The sequence below is a fragment of the Schistocerca nitens genome, chromosome 1 (genome assembly GCF_023898315.1).
Source record: "Schistocerca nitens isolate TAMUIC-IGC-003100 chromosome 1, iqSchNite1.1, whole genome shotgun sequence".
NCBI classification, from domain to species: Eukaryota; Metazoa; Arthropoda; class Insecta; order Orthoptera; family Acrididae; genus Schistocerca; species Schistocerca nitens.
Window position 1 is genome coordinate 360,130,628 of NC_064614.1, and position 23,547 is coordinate 360,154,174.

The following is a 23,547-nucleotide window of genomic DNA, read 5'->3' on the forward strand; positions in this document are numbered from 1 at the left end:
GTGTTTACATGACATGGCGTGAAGAGCCAACTTCTCAGCGTGCATGTAAAAACGCGATTTACACCATCGTAATTAAAGATACATAGAAGCACAATCTTGCAGGGTAGTAAAACATTTGATGCATGGTCAATTATAAAATAAGCAGTAACTCATTGTTATGAATTACAATCGTCACAAACACCGTTGGAATTTAAGTCCTTTTACAATAAAAGCGTCAACAGTCTGTGTCCTCGAACTAATATGGCAGTATTGGCAAACCTGCGTCTGCATATACGCCACCCTCCAGTGATTTCTGCAGTAAGGCCACAGTCATTTCTGTCTTCACCATTGATTGGACTCAGTACTTTCACGTGCAAAAGATTCAGATCAAGACTTTTTGTTGACGCTCTTAGTGTAACTGGATCCGCAGCTCCATAAATGGGAACTTCTCGATTTGAGACGTCCTCGACTGCACGGCCTGCGTATCGTAACATAACCAATGAACGATTCATCCAGCTCATATCTGATAAAGCTTGTTTTAGCATCTGCAGGCTTGACTGGTTGAATACTTTCCATTTCATGGGAGGAATCATGGCAGTAACTCCCTACATAGCTGTGCAGTCTGACAAGAACATTGATCGGGAAAGAAGACATTCAAATTCTGAATTTTTGTTTATCCAACTGATGCTTCGCAACGGGGAACAAAGTCTTCTGAAGGATTCCGTCGTTTAAAGGCACCAGGTTCATGATGAGATATCATTTTCGGTGAAGACACTAATGCTGCTGTCGCACATGGCACGTTTCTCGCAAATGAGAACAACAAGAACCACTTGATTTTGAGGCTCACGAGGAAATTTGAGAACGGAGTTATACAAGTGCCGCGCGGGGTGTCCCGCGGTTAGAGGCGCCATGTCATGGATTGCGCGGCCTCTCCCACCTGAGTTTCGAGTCCTCCCTCGGGCATGTGTGTATGTGTGTTGTTCTTAGGATAAGTTAGTTTAAGTAGTGTGTAAATCTAGGGACCGATGACCTCAGCAGTCTGGTCCCTTAGAAATTCACAAAATGGTTCAAATGGCTCTGAGCGCTATGGGACTTAACTTCTGAGGTCATCAGTCCCCTATAACTTAGAACTACTTAAACCTAACTCACCTAAGAACATCACACACATCCATGCCCGAGGCAGAATTCGAACCTGCGACCGTAGCGGTCGCGCGGTTCCAGGCTGTAGCGTCTAGAACCGATCGGCCACCCCGGCCGGCAGAAATTCACACACAAAAAAAAAGTTACACAAGTGCTATAGGCAGAAGAAGACGTGGATTGATTAATCGTGGCATCAGCTATTTCCCAAGTTGTTGCGTCTGTCAGAGTGGCATCGTGAGCGAGCACATTAGCGTGCTTGTTCTAACGGGTCGAGGAAACAACAACAACAACAAGAACTTGTACTTCCATAAACTGGGAAGAGAGAAATCAGCAGGAGTGTGGTACTCGTGTAATTCTTTCAATTTGGATTCTGCATTTTCCCTTTTCGACCATGCCTTCACAGGATGTGATATCACATCTTCTTTTTTTGGCCAAGGAAAAGGGAAATTACTAAACCTTATGGTGCAACAATCACTTCTCAAAGTGCAAGCTGCTGAATTTGTTAAACCCTCAGTCTTTCAAGACGTAATACCACAGGCAGGAGAAGAGCTGATGTTGGTACTGTATGGGAATTCCAACTGAGCGGCTTTGGACGAGCTCAGGTTCGAGCTTTTTGTAAAATGTGTCCCGAGAAAAATGTTTCAAACATGAATGGTACCGCCAACATCAGACGCAGCAAGGTGGCACTCATTCCGATCCTACCATCAAATGAAGGGCTTATTTCAATAGTGGTACAAGTCCCTTTTTGTTCATCTTGAAATACAGAGTCCTAAAGTTAAGTGAGCGCAGAAAAATACTCAGTTGAGATACCAGAAATATTCAAGCATATGGCTTCTTGCTAGCGATGAACCTTTCTTTCTGTTTGTTTGGATAATTAATTTCAGAAGCATTATAGGCAGAAAAGTGAAGGTAATGGACTTGTACCACTATTGAAATAAGTCCTACAAATATAATCTTGGCTGGGGATGAAAACGGACTCATGCCAGTGAGGCTGGAAGAAAAACTTATCAGGCTTGTGTCCCGTGACGATGACGGAAGATGCAGGACCACACGCGCTGCTGAAAATGATTTCCTGATCATGCAAAAGAGGATGCACGGCAGTACGTGGATGTCGTAGATCTGGACTGAACTGCCCCTCGACGAGCAAATAATATTGTAGCTTATCTTGCGAGAACTGCCCAGAAATTGGGCTCGACGATTGTGAGGAAAAGATCGAAGATATGTTCCACGACGAGGAAGGAGCCGCAATGGATTCTGAAGATCGGATGCTGGACCGGGACTAGCCGTAATCTCCCAAACGATCTCGATGGGACTGAAATTTGATAAAATGTTAATCTCTGAGGTTTAAATTGTGTTTCTCTCATATTGTCATACCCTTTTACTTGTTCGTTTGTACAAATTTTTATATTACTCATATGTAAATACATATTGGCCACTACTATGTACTTGGTTTTCATTTTAACAACACATTTTTAGCAATTAAGACATGGATAAAAATGAATAAAAATACACATGAATGAAGAAAATTGAAAACATATACATAGAAAACAACATGTGCTCATTAGAGAACAGTCTTCTCACTGAAAATTGCATTTCAGTGAATAGCAAAATTGTTAAGGCTTCCGTGGCCACTTGTTGGCAAACTACCTATTGGTTTCTATCTCAGTTTCTTCGGCTGACGTTCATCTGATGATTTTACCGACGTTCCGCCAGCACAAGTGGCTGGCATTGTCAAAGCTTCACCCTCCAATGCCGGTGGTGAACTCCACCGGAAATGGAGGGTGAAGCTTTGACAATGCCAGCCACTCGCGCTAGCGAAACGTCGGTAAAATCATCAGATGAACGTTGGCCGAAGAACCCGAGACAGAAGCCAATAGGCAGTTTCTCAGTGAATAGCTTTTACTTACGAGAAAGACAACAAAATGGAATTACTTTGGCTTTCAAGCTTATGAACGCTTAATAGTACCTAAAACTGAAAAACTATATGCTTGCGTCACATGAAATTTCATGCTCTGCAACTTTGAGAATTTGACATTTCCTACTTGGAGTAGCCATTTTTGAATTACAGGCGTTGGAGCCGACTTTTTAACCAAGTTGGTGAAAATGGACGAGCCGTGACTACAGATTGTGGCCAAACGGGTGCGTCGATTTTGGCATTTAAGTACGTCATTCGACGCAAGATTTAATGGTCTTTGCTTTTGGTAAGGGTAACATTTTCAGTGGGATGCATAGTAATAGGTGAAAACGTGAAATAAGTACCAACGTTTTATAGTTTTTTGGTCACAAACGTTATCCTCAGCGTCTCGGAGGTATAAAACTGGAATTCAGCACACTCTCAACTACATAAATAAAAAGAAAAAAAAAACTTCCACCTTTTTTTTCTTGTGAGCAAAAAGTACCCTATTACTACGAGGACTATTCAGAAAATAAGGTCCGATCGGTCACGAAATGGAAACCACTGTGAAAATCAAAAGCGTTTTATTTGCAACCGTTTCCCACGCCTTCCAGCTACTTATCTATATAGGCATCTCTCCGACTTTGACACTTATCGTATGATTATACCAGCTTTCCAGAACCCTCGTCATTGAAAGCAGCCGCCTGTGCTTTCTGTCGATTCTCTACGCTGATCTACAGCTCCTTGTCTGTGCCAGAATGTTGTCTTCATAGCCAGCGGTTCATGCGAGCAGAGATGAAACTCAGGGGGAGCAACTTACGGGCTGTATTGTGGGTGATAAAACACTTCCTACCGAAAACGCTGCAGGAGGATTTTCATTGCCCTTGCAGTGTGCGACCGAGAATTGTCATGAAGAAGGAAACGCATGACAGTTACATGATGTGGGCTGCATGTCATCAGGCGAAATCTCTCGCCAGGCCCTCATACTTGGCGCGAGACTCCATTTTCTGGAATCTTCATGCGCTCACATTGTGCTCAGAACTGAAAAGAGCGACGTGACACTATCAACAGGCATACTAGAGAAACCGTCCAACACATCTGTGGAAAGATTCACCGGATTTTCACTGTGGTTTCCATTCCGCGACCGATCGAACCTTACTCTCCGAACAGCCCTCGCACATTATATGGGCTATACGTTTTTGTGCGTATTTTAAAGTGTGCGTTCTCAATCAGAAGAGATACGCTTTTAAATCCCAAGTTTGTAATTTGCTAATGTTTTCTGTAATAGCTCTTGAGGATACGGTGATAAGTAAAAATTTGTTGACTGCATCTGACAGAAAACAAAACAAATTACGCTCCGTCCTATGGTAAAGACTCTGGAGTTACAGTTCTTGTTCATGCATCTGCAGTCCTCTTCATCAGTACACTGTGTCCGAGCCCTCGGCTCCACTACGTGTCAGGCAGGTGGTGGAGTTTGGTCAGGGGAGGTTAGTTGACCTTTGCTCGACAAATTTCACTGGCGCAAATTTCACAGGGTACAGTTTACAGGACACCGTCCCATGTTTGTTTAGGCAAAAGCGGGGATGATACCCAGCCTCCGTCTCGGAACATACGATACACAAACAGTTAAAATACAACACACGATTGTCAAATAGATAGCCTGCACAACTTCCCTCCATCACGTTAACTGAGAGAGGCATTTGGAATTTGGCCACAAAGTTAAAATGAAATAAATTTGCAAATCGTATGATGAAATAAATGCAAGGAGAGAGAGAGGTTGGTTGAATATACATTCGTACAACAGTTCACTCTAGAGCCCAATGAAGATGCCTCATACTTTCAGATGATACAAGTTTGTGCTTGTACAAAATTAAAGTATAATGGCTTCAGGTTGGGCACCCTAACACAGAAATCAACTGTGGAAACCACGATGTGCAGCGAGTCCTTATGTGTGGTTTCTGCAACTCGAAATCCGCACAAAGAGAAATATCAAGTAACTACTATCTGTCGATAGGGCTGTCGTGTCTTTTGTATCACGTCGTCTAATATAGCGTTTCACAAGTCCACCGGAATATACCATCAGTAACAATTCCATAAGCATTCAGAATAGAACAACGGTAGTCGTATACATCTTCTTATCACTCTTCTCATGCTTTCGCGTGAATATTTCTCACAGTAATACTGAACAACTCTGGCTATACGGAGGTCTGTTTCCCACCACGGCAAGCTGTAAGGGGCTCTACCTGGTCTGCAGGGTGGCAGCTGCAGAGGAGGTTGGGGACGGATTGTTCACACGAGAAACAAGCATCCGCTCTGGGGAGTCTCTAGTGTACGTAACACAGTCATGAATTTCCGTGCACTAAACGACTACGTTTGAGCACAAATTTTTGTCACATAATGATAACAATTCGAACTACAGGCACGTAAAAACCTCGTGAGGTAGCTGTAGACTTTCCTATTATGTTTAAGAAAATCCGATTCAGTGAGGAATTATAAAACGAGAGAACGTCTAGTATTGTCCAGAGAAGATGAATCAGTGGGAAGTTACGAATATTTGGAAACAGTTCTCACTTCAGAAGGGAACTAGACGGCAACTGGAACACTTGGTTCGCCGGCAGTTAGCACTACAGAGTTTGTTGTCTTCGCTGCCACTCTGTGGAAATACATCTTGATAAATGACAGCTGTTAAATGATCCTCTACTGAAACGACCGGTTTCGCAGCCTGTAGATATATCCTCAGGTAAACATCTAAGTAGAAAAATGAGGGAAAAATAAAATAGACAATATTTATAGTCTATACGCCAAGTTAAAAAGGAGGTTGTAGTAAGTAACAAATTAGAGTACTCACAACCAATTCGTATAAAATCTAGACCGGAATCAAACAGTCCACCCAACCCTTCAGTCGAATGAAAATAAAACGTCCATCGAGGGAACGGTAGTCGCTAATAAAATCGGCAAAACGATGGAGTCGACTACCCAAGTAGCAAGTGATCCTGCAATAGAAAACGCCAAAGGTACTGATAAGGTCTAAAATTCACAGTTTGAAAATGAAGAATTAAAATTAAGGTGATTAATGAAACGGGAACATAATTAGGTAAACTCGTCGTCAGCGTGGCAACAAAATGCGGACTGGACTCGCGTGGGAGTAGCATATGGTGGTATGCAGGACGAAAAATATATCAGACAGAAACCTCGATGAAATAGGAAACTTGAACTAAAACTGGGCAGCCACGCGGGATTAGCCGAGCGGCCTTGGGCGCTGCAGTCATGGACTGTCCGGCTGGTCCCGGCGGAGGTTCGAGTCCTCCCTCGGGCATGGGTGTGTGTGTTTGTCCTTAGGATAATTTCGGTTAAGTAGTGTGTAAGCTTAGGGACTGATGACCTTAGCAGTAAAGTCCCATAAGATTTCACACACATTTGAATATTTTTTTTAAAATTGGGCATTAACAGCCAATAAACTTAAGGTGAGAGAAAATAGAGATAGAGAAACAGACTAATCAAAAAACGCTGAAAAATGGAAGAACATATTAAGGAACCTACCAGAATGAGAAACTCAGTAGTCACCTAGTCGGAACAGACACAGGCGATAGCCGGTGGAAAACACTGAGCTGTGGGAGCAAGTAACCGACCTGAAAGGCCAGCGCGCACCAACTAGGTGATAAGCGACAGCACACCCTCGTGGCAGAAACAATAAATAATATGAATGAGCGGGACAGACTACATTGGATCGTGTCCTTATATAGCTGATGAATATGTGCATGAAGTAAACTTCATAGAAACTAAAAGACATTAAACACTGCCAACAACCATCGGCTAACACTGAGATGACAACAGTCATGGGATAACTCGTAATATCGTCTCGGACATCCCTTTGTGCGGCGTGGCGTGGACTCAACAAGTCGTTGGAAGTCTCGTGCAGAAACATTACGCCATGCTGCCTCCACAGCTGTCCGTAATCGCCAAAGTGTTGCCGGTGCAGGATTTTGTGCACGAAGTGACCACTCTGTTATATTTCATAAATGTTCGATTGGTTCATGTCGAGCGATCTGGGTGGCCAAATCATTCGCTCAAATTGTCCAGAATATTTTTCAAACCTGTCGCGGTCATTTGTGGCCCAGTGACATGACATCGTTGTTTGGGAATATGTAGTCCATGAATTGCTGCAAATGGTCTCCACGGAGCCGAACAGAACCGTTTCCAGTCAATGAACCGTCAGTTACACCAAGTAAACACAGCCCACACCATTATGCAGCCACCACAAGCTTCCACAGTGCCTTGTTGACAACTCGAGTCCATGGCGCCTTAGGGAACCCTGCCTCAGCTCTTACCAACTGAAATCGGGACTCATCTGAACAGGACACGATTTTCCAGTCGTCAAGGGTCCGAGCGATATGGTCACAAGGCTAGGAGAGGCGCTGCAGGCGATGTCGTGATGTTAGCTGAAACACTCGCGTCGGTCGTCTGCTGCCGTAGCCCATTAACACCAAATTTCGCCACACCGTCCTAACGGATACGTTCGTCGTACCCCTCACATTGATTTCTGCGGTTATTTCATTAAGTGTTGCTTGTATGTAAGCACTGACAACCCTACGCAATGCTGCTGCTGTCAGTCGTTAAGTGAAAGCCATCGGCCACTGCATTGTATGTGGTGAGAGATAACGCCCGAAATATGTAAATACGTTATCCTCGGCACAATCCTTGACACTGTAGGTCACTGAATATTGAATTCCCCACGATTTCCGAAATGAAATGCGCCATTCCGTGTTCAAAGTCTGTTAATTCCCATCGTGCAGCCATAGTCCCGTCGGAACCCTTTTCACATGAAGCACCTGAGTACAAATGATAGCCTCGCCAATGCGCTGCCCTTCTATACCTTGTGTACGCTATACTACCGCCATATGTATACGTGCATATTGCTTTGCCATGACGTTTGTCACCTCAGTGTAGAATAATGATAAAAACTCTTAATTAAAGAAGATGAGAGATGTGAAAGGATCTCAAGAAGAGAGGACGTGCAGAAAAATAAAAAAGTGAATGAATAATAGCAAAAGAAAAATGTACCAAACGTAAGTTGGGAGAAAGAACGGAAGCAAATACGAAATGGAGCGAAAATATGCAACATAAAAATATTTCCTTCAGTTTTTAATTCCCCAGATTCATAATTTTCTCAAAAAAAAAAAAGGTTCAAATGGCTCTGAGCACTATGGGACTTAACTTCTGAGGTCATCAGTCCCCTAGAACTCAGAACTACTTAAACCTAACTAACCTAATGACATCACACACATCCATGCCCGAGGCAGGATTCGAACCTGCGACCGTAGCAGTCGCACGGTTCCGGACTGCGCGCCTAGAACCGCACGGCCACCGCGGCCGGCTCATAATTTTCTCTTAATTAGCTCTTGTTAAATCTGTAAAACAGGTAGAAAATGACGAAATTTCCGTCTGGTATGTGCCACTAACTTGTTACAAATCATTACAGTTTTCTCTTTTGTCTCTTTTTTTTTATAAATGTAACGATTTGTTTTCGGTTGTTCGTTGTACTTGCTACAATCACTTATGCGTGTTTTTGAAAAGGAGGAAGGAAGTTAGATTTGGGTTTAACGTAGTGTCGACATCGAGTTTATTAGAGATGGAGCACAAGCTCGCGACCGCTACGGTCGCAGGTTCGAACCCTGCCTCGGGGATGGATGTGTGTGATGTCCTTAGGTTAGTTAGGTTTAAGTAGTTCTAAGTTCTAGGGGACTGATGACCTCAGAAGTTAAGTCCCAAAGTGCTCAGAGCCATTTTTGAACGAGCACAAGCTCGAGGAGTTCCAAAAATAGGCAACGAATTCGGCTACGTCCTTTCAAAAGAACGATCCCCATATTTATCTAAGCGATGTAGGGAAATCACGGAAAACCGGAATCTCTGTGGCCGGACACGGATCTGAACCGTCATCCTCCAGAACCTCGCTCGGTTCATGAAATGGTGAAATGTGATACGGTATTTGTCGCAGTTCGTGCAGTTGGTATTGACTTAAAAAAGTTGGAATCTGTGATTGCCGAAATGAGACAGAACGAACGCTTTTGGAAACAACAATGATGTTCATTGCGTGACAAATGCCGATTCACAATGACTTCGCAGTGGTACCGAGTAAATCCTTGAACTCCATTTCGGTAATACTGGGTGATCAAAAAGTCAGTATAAATTTGAAAACTTAATAAACCACGGAATAGTGTAGATACAGAGGTAAAAATTGACACACATGCATGGAATGACATGGGGTTTTATTAGAACCGAAAAAAACAAAGTTCACAAAATGTCCGACAGATGGCGCTGGACAGCAAAACGTCAGTGACTGAGCATGACAATCGTGTATAAAAGGAGCTGTAATGAGAGAATCAGATGCGCCAGCATGTTGACGTTGCCTGAAAAGGCGCTGTTAGTGAAGCTGTATTATCAGAATGGGAAATGTGCTAGTTCAGCGTTACGATCCTATCGCCATAGGAAGGGGATTCTAACGGGTAAAGGTCCGTTGACAAATGCAGCTGTGGCGAGAATGATTTCGAAGTTCGAAGCAACGGGTTGTTTAGACGGTAGACCCTTTAGTGTCCGACCGAGCACAAGGCGTAATGCTGCTGAGACAGTTCAGGAAGAAATGGAGACTGCAGCGGGTTCGTCTATGCACGGGGAAGTCAGCGCTCGTGCAGTCGCACGTCGCACCGGCATTCCATACACTACTGTTTGGTTGGCACTGAGGCGGACTCTCCGGTGCTATCCGTACAAAATCCATCGGCACCATGAACTGTTACCTGGCGATTTAGTGAAGCGGAGGGCATTTGCGGTGTGGACGTTTCAAAAGATGGCGGAAAATGACGATTGGTTGAGTAACGTGTTGTGGACCGACGAAGCTCATTTCACGCTCCGAGGATCTGTCAACGCCCACAACTGCAGAATTTGGGCTACCGAAAATCCTAGAACTGTCGTGGAAACTCCATTGCACGACGAGAAAGTCACGGTATGGGTTGGATTTACCACATCTACCGTTATCGGGCCTTCTTTCTTCGAGGAAATGCGTGATTCTGGTTTTGTAACTGCTACCGTGACGGGTGAGAGGTACGCCGATATATTATAGAATCGCATCATCCCCAGCCTGGCTGATAAACACCTGCTGGAACGTACGATGTTTATCCGTGCTCCACCCCATATTGCTAGACGCGTGAAAGATCTCTTGCGCGCGTTGTTTGGTTATGATCGTGTGCTCAGCCGCCACTTTCGTCGTGCTTGGCCTCCCAGGTCCACAGACCTCAGTCCGTGCGATTATTGGCTTTGAGGTTACCTGAAGTCGCAAGTGTATCGTGATCGACCGACATCTCTAGGGATGCTGAAAGACAAACTCCGGCGCCAATGCCTCACCATAACTCCGGACATGCTTTACAGTGCTGTTCACAACATTATTCCTCGTCTACAGCTATTGTTGAGGAATGATGGTGGACATATTGAGCATTTCCTGTAAAGAACGTCATCTTTGCTGCTGTCTTACTTTGTTATGTTAACTATTGCTATTCTGATCAGATGAAGCGCCATCTGTCGGACATTTTTTGAACTTTTGTATTTTTTTGGTTCTAATAAAACCCCATGTCATTCCAAGCATGTGGGTCAATTTGTACCTCTCTATCTACATTATTCCGTGATTTATTCAGTTTTCAAATTTATACTGACTTTTTGATCACCCGGTACCATGTGCAGCACCATTCTTGGACTATTATAAAATAACAGGATCTCGACACAGCAGGCAGCGGACTGGGTGGACCGAACTGGACCCCAGCAATGGGCATACAGTAAGCTGATTGCATTTGCGGCGCTGCTGTAAGCGCGGGGTAGCTGTTCCGGCCGAGCGCTCGGGGCGGCCGGGGGTAGGGCGATATGTGATTAGCCGGTTGTCACGACTGCCCGCGGCCGCGGACGGGCACTCCCCCTGCACAAAGGGGTGAAACAGCCCCTCTACGCTCCCCCTGTTTGCTGGAACGCCGCGCTAACAATATGCAGGTCGCAGCGCTAACTCTAATCAGCGGAGTGGAATGCTAGCGGCGAATTCCCAATAGCGGATCCTCTGCGGACACAACCGGGCGGAACAAATTCGCTGCTTACTGAGGTATTAAAACTACGCCTAGTCGCGGTGGCAAAGGCAGGGGTGTGGCAGACAGTAGCCTCTGTCAGTCTGTATTGTAACGAGCGGGACAACCCGTAACCCGACCGCTGCTCTGAGACATTGCGGAATCTACTTTAGTAGTCACGATCATCAAACATCCCACTGAGAGCTTTCAGAGTGTTTTTGAACACAGCGTTTGTGGAGAGGAGCTAATAGCTCACCCGCTACGAGTACAAAGTGAGCTAGAGCTAAATTCTGTGGTGGCAAGATGGCTATGGTTTCTATCAGAGTTGTGTACATATATGCATGCTGGTCTTGGAGAGATGGGCAGCAGCAAAAGGAAAAGCATTATGTAACGGTGCAGTATACAGAGTCATTACGACCAGTCCGTTTCTCGTATTCTATAGGACTGTAGAGTACTCATCTTAAAGATGATTGTCAAGCTGATACACCTCCTTGCCCCACATGGTGTGGGACCAAGGTGGGAGCGAGACACAGTGAAATGGCTACGTCTCAGTGTATTTTCCCTCTCTGTTCAGAATGAATCGCTCACCTGAGTATTTGAATGCACGTTATTCTTGATCACAAGAGTAAAATGTCTGCCATACAAACAAATTATAACTTTTTAGCTAATCAAAATATCCACGGGTGTACTGCCGGTCTACAGTGTCCAACGGGCACAATATTTCGGCGATCATACATGTCGCCATCATCAGGTGAACTGACGGACTGAGCTCCTGTGAACGTGCCGGCACGGAGATCGGTACGCTATGGCTGCTCAGAGGGAACTGGGTTCGGTCGCGGCGTGCTCCCTCCGCTGTCCGCGCCCCGCGCCACGGTCGCGCGGTGGAACAGATTGCGACGACGTCTGAGATGACGTCGGTGTGATGGCTCTGTTCGCCGTGGTCGTCACAACTATACGTTTGCTCGATTTACTCTTGATTAACCCAATCGCTGGTTCCCAAGCCTTGCTAAGATTATAGCCACAGTCACGGTTTATGAGGTCGTCATTGGTGCGAATTTCGATGGCCTCTCTAACAACGCTGTCCCAGTAGCTCGACGTCTGTACCAGAATCCTCGTGCGTTCATACTCCATAGCGTGATTTTCCGACAAACAATCTTCAGCGACCGCCGACTTGCTCGGATACATCAGTCGAGTGTGCCTCTGGTGTTCTCGGCATCGATCCTCGATGGTACGCATCGTCTGACCAATATACGACTTGCCACATTGACACGGAATCTGGTACACGCCGGCCTTCCTCAAACCGAGGTCATCTTTGGCGCTCCCCACCAGTGCACGGGTTTTATTCGGAGGACAAAACACAGTTCCGACCCGGTGTATCTTCAGAATGCGGGCGATTTTCCCCGAGAGTGCGCCTGTGTATGGAATAAATGCAGTGCCTACCTCCTCCCTCGTTACTTCATCCATCTCAACAGGTTGTGCTGCAGTGGTTGGGCGGAGAGCACGTTGAATCTGCCACTCTGAGTACCCATTTTTTCGAAATACAGTTCTCAGATGTTTCAATTCCTGGGGTAGACTCTCTGCGTCAGAGATAGTGCGCGCCCTATGTACTAGAGTTTTAAGTACCCCATTCCTCTGTGAAGGATGGTGGCAGCTGTCTGTGTGCAAATACAGATCAGTGTGCGTTGTCTTCCGAACACCCCATGACCTAGGGTGCCGTCAGCCCTTCTCTTGACCAAGACGTCAAGGAAAGGTAATTTACCCTCTGTTTCAGTCTCCATAGTGAATTTGATATTGGGGTGTATGGAGTTTAGATGTGTAAGGAAGTCAAGGAGTTTATCCATATCATGTGGCCAGAAGACGAACGTGTCGTCCACGTAACGGAAAAAGCAAGTAGGTTTCCATTCGGATGACGACAGGGCTTCCTCCTCGAAGTTCTCCATGTACAAATTCGCTACTACCGGTGAGAGTGGACTACCCATGGTGACTCCCTCCGTTTGTTCGTAGTATTCTCCATTAATAAGAAAATACGTGGAAGTCAAGACATGCCTAAAAAGTTCAGTGGTCTTCTCGTCAAACTTCTGACTAATCAGTTCTAGTGACTCTCGCAGGGGTACCCTCGTAAACAAGGAAACGACGTCAAAACTCACCATGATATCTGACTCATCCAACCTGAAGCTATCAAGGCGTTTAACAAAATCCATGGAATTAAGGATGTGATGAGGGCATTTCCCACATAAGGACTAAATATTCCTGTCAGCTATTTGGCCAACAACCGGAGGGTGACGCTAAGAAATTGTTACCCCAAGGTGCGGTACCGCCTAGACTATATGGACCCCCGAAGGTTCACAAAGAGGGGGTACCATTACGCCCCATTGTCAGCACCATCAGGGCACCTACATATTTGTTGGCCAAATACCTGACTGATGACCAAAGAAGTTAAGTCCCATAGTGCTCAGAGCCATTTTTTTTAAATTGTTGAAAATTTTCGCTACTTCTAGGAAGTTCACGGCCATTCGATTATCTGTTATATGTAATATTTGCATCACTGATCTTATATTAGATATTGAATCTTTGTTTAATTTGTAAATAGGCTGTTTAGGTTTTTATGTTGGTAACGCCACGTAGCGCTTTGTATGAAAATACTGACTGTGCTGTGTGCAGTCTAAGGCTGGTTGGAATCATTGTTGGAATATTCGCTTGTGTAGTGTAGGGCAGTTGGGTGTGAACAGCACGTAGCGTTGTGCAGTTGGAGGTGAGCCGCCAGCAGTGGTAGATGTGGAGAGGGAGATGCCAGAGTTTTGAGCGGACGATCTGCACGTGTGTCAGAAAAAGGAAATTTGTTTAATTGGATGTCACAAAATTATATATATATATATATATATATATATATATATATATATATATATATATATATATATATGACTTCTGAACATTATTAAGGTAAATACATTGTTTGTTCTCTATCAAAATCTTTTATTTGATAACTATGCTTAACTATGCTTATCAGTAGTCAGTAGTTAGAATCTTTTATTTAGCTGGCAGTATTGGCGCTCGCTGTATTGCAGTAGTTCGAGTAACGAAGATTTTTGTGAGGTAAGTGATTCATGAAAGGTATAGTTTATTGTTAGTCACGGCCATTCTTTTGTAGGGATTATTGAAAGTCAGATTTCGTTGCGCTAAAAATATTGTGTGTCAGTTTAGTGATGGTCAGAATAAGTAAAGAAGAGAAATGTCTGAGTATGTTCAGTTTTACTCAGGTGTCTCCGTATCAAACAACGTAAGAGATTTACCAGCACAGTAATTCATAGTTTTTCTAAGGGGAAGTTTCAAATTAATATGAATTTTAGTTGTAGATGAACTGCCTTCAATTAGTCTGGTGTTCTCCCCGAATGTCAGGGAATATTAACGCCGCCTACAAGGTGCTATAGGTTACATAAGTAGTCTTAACTTTTGTATTATGAGATTTTGCATGAAAATATATTTTTCGGTTCATGCAGTTCCTATGGTTTGTGCCTTTGTTTTTGCAGCATGCCACTTGATAACCTGCGGTAATAATTGCAACTGTATACAGTGCCGACGCGATGTGACGCAGTATAATGGTGGATCGACGGAAAAATCATGAATCGTCGAAGAATGTCTTCGGACGTGACCTTGACTGAGCAGTTGCTAACCTATCCGTTGATGCAGTTCTTACATCTTAGTTTATAAGCTGTACGTACATAATTGCGTATTGCACGTATTCTCCACCAAACACTGGAAAAACGTGGCGTGTTTTATAAGCACAGCGAAGATTATTATCCTTGTTAACGATTTCGTGTATGCCAGTGTTTTGTATTAGTATGAATGTACGTGTATTGTGAAAGCAGTTTTGCCTCCGTACTCAAGAAGTGGCAGGACGACGCAAATAGAGAGGCAAAGTAACAACATTATAACACCCAGGCTTACTCGTATGTGTAATTTGCTGTGCAATAGCACATATTAACACGACTGAAACGACAGTACAGCCCAACTGTGCGTGCATATTAGCCAATAATAAAATCTGTGCCTAGTACTGTGAAACGGAACGAGATCATACCACTCTGTTGGCCCTATTCACAGACCATTAATGTAACAACTGTACTGATATCTGCAACCTAAAGTGTTTCAGCCTTTCCTATCAACAGATGTTGAGATCTAAGAAGGTATGTGCTTCCGTACCCATATTTATTGGACTTCTTTATCTTGCTTTGCCAACAGCCTTGCCGCAATGGTAATACCGGTTCCCGTCAGATCACCGAAGTTAAGCGCTGTCGGGCTGGGCTAGCACTTGGATGGGTGACCATCCGGTCTGCCGATCGCTGTTGGCAAGCGGCACAGACAAAGATATGTTACACTTTGCAAGCGGGATGCACTCAGCCCTTGTGATGTAAACTGAGGAGCTACTTGATTGAGAAGTAGCGGCTCCGGTCTCGGAAACTGACATACTGCCAGGAGAGCGGTGTACTGACCACATGCCCCTCCATATCCGCATCCAGTGACGCCTGTGGGCCGAGGACGACACGGCCGCCGGTCGGTACCGTTGGGACTTCATAGCCTGTTCGGGAGGAGTTTTTCTTCTTGCTTTGATGAGTAGCCTAGAAACACCTATCAAAATATTCGGCACTTTTTAATGTCCTGTATCCATTCCTTGCAAACCTCTTAGAACTGGTTAGATTTCCTCTCATTCGATTCAACTACAAAGCATCGTGGAAGCGGCTGATGCTGCGTTAATCACTCACTGCAGCGTATTCCTTATTGGATGTAGTACACAACAAACATACGAAGAGACGAAACAAAATTAAATTGCCATTTGTCACAAGCTGTTTGGTAGCAGTGGCTTGGCATTAATTATTTCAGAGCTGTATTACCAGTCTCTGGCTTGCAAGAAGCATAATTTACGGGTAAAATAGTTCGAGAAAAGCTAGACTGCTGCTCACAGCCTCTCTGCCCTTGCTATGAAAATCTTAATTCACTCCGTAAAAACCACTGGACCACGTACAGAAACTTAAAACGCGTCAATCACGAGGGCCAAAAGAGAACCTCTGAGGAATCCAAGGTCAGAACAGACGCATAGCCTCAGTTAAGCTCTTAAAGCTAGAAAATTACGTAGAAATATTATGCAAACCACTATTTCTGTAAACTGTATGGCGTGTAATGCTGTTAAATTGCTACTTTTCGCTTCGAAGAGGTGGTATATTCCACGATCATTCACTTCGTAACGATTACATTCACTGTATACCATCTGATCAAAAAGTATCCGGAAACCTCTGTGCAATGTATAATTGACCATTAGATGCCACATGAGACCCACCCGACAGTTGGGAAAGAGCTGGGGACTATCGTGTTGTCAGTACAGAAGCAGTTATAGCGGAATGGGTCGATCAGGGGAGCTCAGCGTCTTTGAATGCGGACTAGTCATTGGATGTCACTTGAGTAACAAATCCATCAGGGCCACTCATCTGTTCTAAAGCTGCCCAAATCGACTTTTGGTGATGATTCTGAAGTGGCACTGCAAAACCAAGGGAGGCGTCAAGTACTGAAGGACAGGGACCGTCGAACATAGCAGAGGGTGGTTGTAAAAGATCGCATGATATTAGCGGAAGGAATCTCTCGCGAGTTCGAAAGTGCTACCCCAAATCGAGCTAGCATAGTGAATGTGCGTAAGGAGTTAAAGAGAATGGGTTGCAATGACCGAGCAGCTCCTCATAGGCCAAAATGTACGTTAGAATCATTCTGCAGCCAGCCTCAAATGTCGGTTCCCTCAATTTTCTCAATAGCACTCCTCAAAAAGAATTTGCCTTCCTTCCAGTGACTCCCATTTGAGCTTCCGAAAAATCTCCGCAATACTTGCGTGTAGTTCAAACCTACCAGCCCTCTTCGGAATTGTTTCGATGTCTTCTTTTAATCTGATCTGGTGCGGATCCCAAACAATCGAACAGTACTCAACAATGGGTCGCACTAGTGTCCTATACACGGTCTCCTGTACAAATGACCCACATTTTCCCAAAATTCTTCCAATAAACCGAAGTCGACCATTCGCCTTCCGTACTACAATCATTACGTGCTCATTCCATTTCATACTGCTGTGAAACGATATGCCTAAATATTTAATCGAAGTGCTGTGTCAAGCAGCACACTAATAACGCTAAACTCGAATACTATGGGTTTGATTTTCCTACGCATCTGCATTAACTTACATTTTTCTACAGTTAGAGCTAGGTGCTATTAATAACATCAACTAGAAATATTGTCTAAGTCATCCTGTATTCTCCTACAGTCATTCAACGACCACAGTCACAACTACATGTCAGCATTATCAACAAACAGCCGCAGACTACTTAACCTGTGTCTGCCAGATCATTTATGTATATGGAAAATAACAGCGGCCCCATCACATTTCGCTGGAGCATACCTGACGATACCCTTGTCTCTGATGACCACTCGTTGTCGAGGATAATGTACTTAGTTTTGTTACTTAAGAAGTCTTCGAGCCACTACTATACCTGCTACGCTAGTCAATACTAGGCGACGCTCGAGGATGTGTAGAGAGTGATGCGAATGAACAGTGGGTACTGGAAACGGGGGCTCTGGAGTGATGAATCTCGCTACGCTCTATGGCAATCCGGTAGAAAGATTTGGGTTTGGCGAATGACTGTGGAGCATTACCTGCTACAATGTAGAGTGCCAATAGTGAAGTAAACAGCGAGTGGAGTTACGGCATGGGGGTGTGTTTCATGGTTGGTGTGTGGTCGTGTGATTGCGCTTGAGAAAAGGCTGGATGACGAAGGATACGAACACAGCATTGTGCGCTGCGTACAATAGAGCAACAATTCGGAGACGATGATTGTTAGTACCAGTATAAGAGTGCACCCTCTCATAAAGCCCATCTGTTTTTTATTACATATGAACATTCTAATTCATTCATACATGAATAAGCACACAATTAACATTTTTAAAGAATAGGCGCTAGATTCACGAAGGACATATTCCAAGTGCTACTCGAGGCGTGTGTAAAATGCATGTGCGCAACGGAAAATATTGAACGCTAAAATATGATTTGGCCCTGTCTAACTACCCCCTGTAGCAGATCTTAGGATCTCTTAATGCTCTTTAACATATAAATTACAACCTCAACATAAATGAATGATTAAGGCAACTAATACTACTAAATGATAAACGTTGTTTCTCATTATACATTTATTGTAGATTAAAAAAACAACCTCTTATTCTGAAACTGTCTATATTTCCTGATTAAAAATTGCTGATCAATTGCCCAACTATGCCCATTTTTATGGCCATGCGATCTGACATAAATAACGCGAAATGACTGACATCATCTATGTACCAAACACTAGAAGACACTACCTTCAATGATGATCTACGGTGGTGTGGAACCTCAGTGGAAATAAAATAGCGTGATTACAGCTGTTTAGCTTTATAGCCCTAATAAGGCACCGTATGTACTGCGTCCAGTTCGTCGGAGTGATGGTTCTCGTACACATATGCGACGTTGGAAGAACTCCAGCCACCAAATAAAACTCTTTCAAACATTAGAACGGCAGAAGGCGGTCCTCTGACTACTATACTCCAATACTGTCTTCTCCTCTCTGTGTTCTACAGACGAGAAACGCGAACTCCCAGCCACAAGGACGGAGTTCAAATAACCTCTCAACGTAAGTATAGGCAGAAGAAGTGCTCTCAATCACTGAATGCTCCACACTCAAAGACGACTTCCAAACCAGAGGCGAAGTTCAGAATCGTATAAGTTCGCAACAGTGCCTAACCGTTCTAACCGTGTCCTGAGAGCAAATACAACAAGTTTGCCTGTACCAACAAAGCTGATACTGAGCGACCGTCACACATGGGTGCTCAAAAACGGAAGACCTCTTCCTCTCCACCGCTGGCTTCCCAGCAAGACTCGGCTCCTCTCCCTCGTAACTGCAGAAGGCGAATCCATATTCTCGAAACCACAGAATAATCTCCCTCTCTACAGATTCTTCCGAATGCCGACCAACCATATTTCAGTCTTTTGTCGTCCAGTGCAGAAAGTTTGCGAGGGAATATCTATACTAGTGCAATGGTACGCTTCAGAGTAAAAATTCTTGGAAATAACGCAGCCTGCATGATTTCCGAGGTTACGCTTCCTCGTTCCTCTCAGCTGTGTCCAGTCCAAGATTTGCAGAGTTCCCGGTTATCCTTCCAGTCCTGCTACAAAATTGGCCGGTCGCGACTCTATTGTTCTCCAGCGCTCAGGTGCCCAACGTCCATCTTGCTACTTCCTGTGTTTAAGCAGGCCCAACACACCTGTGTCGGCCTCCCAACCAGGGGTTGAGTACCGCCTGCCGTTTCATCTCCACTGGCGTATCAGCCTCTACTAGTATAGGCAATCATTCATTACGCCATATTGATAATAAAGACACTACGTCATCTTTCATGCAAAAGTGTTAACAGTTATTTACAAGGCGTATATAACCATGTCAGACTTCTTTAAATATTCATATATACGATGTAGAACCTATCAAATGATACCTAATTTTGGCTGTAGATCACGGCAAAGTATGTAGATGAGTGCTTGTAACGTGCGAAATCATAGCCACCTTATAATATTTTTGTTCTGTATCCAATAGTTAAATGTGCAAACTCCACCATAAGTTTACTTTATAAGAAAATTTTCTTTACATGTGAACATATAATTATGTGCTGAATGCAAATACAGTTAACATTTCATAAGAATTAAGTAACTTCATCAAAATTATTTTTGCACTGTATCCAGTAGTTTTATGTTCAAGCAGTACTTTGTATGAAGAATTCCTTTCCTTGTAGTAAACTGCTCCATTTCCATCGCTGAACTACAGGATAAATTAATCACATGTATACAGATGGCAACAGATGGAGCTTATGAAACAGCCTTTTACAATCGTTAATATTCCTCACACCAACGTACTAAACCACAATGTACTGGTTACTTTTCAAATCTTGAGATATTCTTGTTGAAAGTTATATTAGTCTTGCAAATAAATATAAACTGTTGCTATTTATAATTGTAGAGACAGGAGCTACAAAATTTCAAGCAGTAACCTGCTAATGTTCACAAAATAGTCTTCTCATAGATAGTTGTGAAACAGAGAATTTCTTTTTTGTCTTCTTGTATTTTTCTTACCCTTTTCCGTAACTAAAAGCCTAGTGCCACGTTAGTATGACAGGTGTCCGCCCCGATAGCTGAGTGGTCAGCGTAGCGATCTGTCATGCCAAGGGACCCGGGTTCGATTCCCCGCTGGGTCGGAGATTTTCTCCGGTCAGGGACTGGGTGTTGTGTTGTCCTCATTATCATTTCATCATCATCAGTGGAAGACAACGGGAAACTACCACTGGAATCACTTCCCTAGATGCTCGCACGATGGACCTCTCTGATGAGGGTTCCCCCATGACAAGACTGTCGTAAGGCAGAAAGACAAAGTTAAAAAAGTATGACAAGTGATATTTATCTTCAGGTAGATGGAAATTAATCTTCTGATTATTTAAAATGTCTTCTTGAAGAAATTAAAATTGGCTCCTTGCCAAATAAAGGAAAAAGTAAGAAATAATAATTATATTAACATAAGATAGTTCTATAAGTTTTGCTGGTTTTCCCATGTTCTTGTGATACTTGCTTTGTACTAAATGAGGCAATGGTTTGTGGCCAATAACGTTGTTGAAAAGGTCTGGATTGCTCAGACATCCGGCCCGAACCCAATGGGACACCTTTGGGATTAATTAAAGCGTTGACTTCGCTCCAAACGCCGACGCCCAACATCAGTCTACCTCCTCTGGTTTCGGCTCTTGGGTAATAACGGGCTGCCACTGTTCCACAGGCTTCCAGTGTACCCAGCAGAGACCGAGGCGTCATAATGGCGAAGGGTGGACACAGCCCATATTCATGACCACTAATAGGTGTCCGGACACTAGTGATCAGATAGTGTAATTGACTCCACAGCTGGAATACAGTATTATTTTATTCCATCTGTTGTGGCAACTCAACACTTAGGCAAAAGGTATTCACTGCTCAAAAGAAAGTAGTTAGAATAATGTGTGGGGTTCATAGTCGCACATCTTGTAGGCATCTGTTTAAAAGGTTAGGAATTCTTACAACTGCTTCACGGCACACTTACTCAGTAATGAAATTTTTTGTCAACAACATGGACCAGTTTAAAGTCAACAGCGACATCCTTGATTACAATACCAGAAAAAAGAAAGACCTACACAATCCTTTACTTAACCTATCTTTGGCACAGAAAGGGGTAAAATATGCTGCTATAAAACTTTTTGATAAATTACCAGATGAAATAAAATGTCTGATAGACAGCAGTAATAGTTTCAAAAACAAATTGAAATCATACCTCCTTGACAACCCCTTCTATACCGTAGATGAATTCTTGAATATGAGTAAATAAATCTGGAGATATAATATATGCATTTTGTGCCATTTAAGGAAATGGGATAGATAATAGAAATATTTAGGTATAACACTATAATGAAAAAAAAACTTGTTTGCTGTGCGCATTTCTTGTGCATTTGACACGTTCCACATCATAACGGTTTTCCGTGCTATTGATAAATGGAACACGTAACAAACTAACTAACTAAGAAATTTTTTTACGTTACCCGCTTTGAAAGTGAACCGCTTTTCGCCATACGAAAGAAAAGTTATGTCTATATAGTTCCGAATTTCCTTAAATTTATTTAGCGCTGATACGTTCTCTTTGCTCATAACACTGTCTGTATTTGTTTCTCAATCACACTGATGATGAAAGTTATCCTTGCTGAGAGATTCAGTATCTTTCCTTTTACTTCGGTCGCTGTAGGCTATATTCGGCAGCGTAAAGACACAGCAAGGAGAAATAACTGATGCCAAACCTGTGCCTGGAGACACTTTGGTGTAGCACATCATGCCGCATGTCTGCCACCATGGTATCTCAAGTTTAATTACAAATGTTAGGCCGGGATTATCAGGCTCATTATGTTCGTACTATACGTACACATAGGGCGGGAAGGCAGACTACATGTTTTAGGCGCTGGACAAGATGGCCAACCTCCGCTACGGTCTTCTACTAATGAACAGGCGGCAGAACGAAGCAGAGACAGCGGCAGGGTTGGGAGGCCAGAACAAAGGGCTGGCTACGCTCCGGGCAGCGCCCACTTCCATTAATTAGCTATCAGCGCGGCCTCCCTCCCCCAGCACAGATTAACGGCGTGCGCCCCGGTCAGCATCCGCGAAGGCAGGGATCGGCCTACATACGCTACTGTCAGCAGGTGTGCTGTCGGCGCTATACTAAAGAAACGGTGTGAAACCTGCTCTGTTCGTCACAGAAAATTACCTAGGTAACAAACAAATAATATCTCAGGGAGGTATCAACGTCAGCGGCAATTGGGCATGGTAATAATTCAGAGGCGAAAGTGAGAAACTTGTTCCGCACCGGGACTGGAACCTGGATTTTCCGAGCAAAATTCTCAACTTCTACATCTACATCTACATTTATATTCCGCAAGCCACCCAACGGTGTGTGGCGGAGGGCACTTTACGTGCCACTGTCATTGCCTCCCTTTCCTGTTCCAGTCGCGTATGGTTCGCGGGAAGAACGACTGCCGGAAAGCCTCCGTGCGCGCTCGAATCTCTCTAATTTGGCATTCGTGATCTCCTCGGGAGGTATAAGTACGGGTAAGCAATATATTCGATAACTCATCCAGAAACGCACCCTCTCGAAACCTGGACAGCAAGCTACACCGCGATGCAGAGCGCCTCTCTTGCACAGTCTGCCACTTGAGTTTGCTAAATATCTCCGTAACGCTATCACGCTTACCAAATAACCCTGTGGCGAAACGCGCCGCTCTTCTTTGGATCTTCTCTATCTTCTCTGTCAACCCGACCTGATACGGATCCCACACTGATGAGCAATACTCAAGTATAGGTCGAACGAGTGTTTTGTAAGCCACCTCCTTTGTTGTTGGACTACATTTTCTAAGAACTCTCCCAATGAATTTCAACCTGGCACCCGCCTTACCAACAATTAATTTTATATGATCATTCCACTTCAAATCGTTCCGCACGCATACTCCCAGATATTTTACAGAAGTAACTACTACCAGAGTTTGTTCCGCTATCATATAATAATACAATAAATGATCCTTCTTTCTAAGTATTCGCAATACATTACATTTGTCTATGTTAAGGGTCAGTTGCCACTCCCTGCACCAATTACCTATCCGCTGCAGATCTTCCTGCAATTCGCTGCACTTTTCTAATGCTGCAACTTCTTTGTATACTACAGCATCATCCGCGAAAAGCCGCATGGAACTTACGACACTATCTACTAGGTCATTTATATATATTGTGAAATTCACTTATCGCATACTACAAAGTAGTGGCCTGGAAATAGCTCTGAG

The 23,547-nt window shown here is 43.8% G+C and overlaps 1 pseudogene; it reads left to right on the forward strand.

The window, feature by feature from the left end:
- The first annotated feature begins 15,337 nt into the window (after positions 1–15,337).
- LOC126207524 (5S ribosomal RNA) lies at positions 15,338–15,455 on the forward strand (annotated as a pseudogene).
- Positions 15,456–23,547: the final 8,092 nt, after the last annotated feature.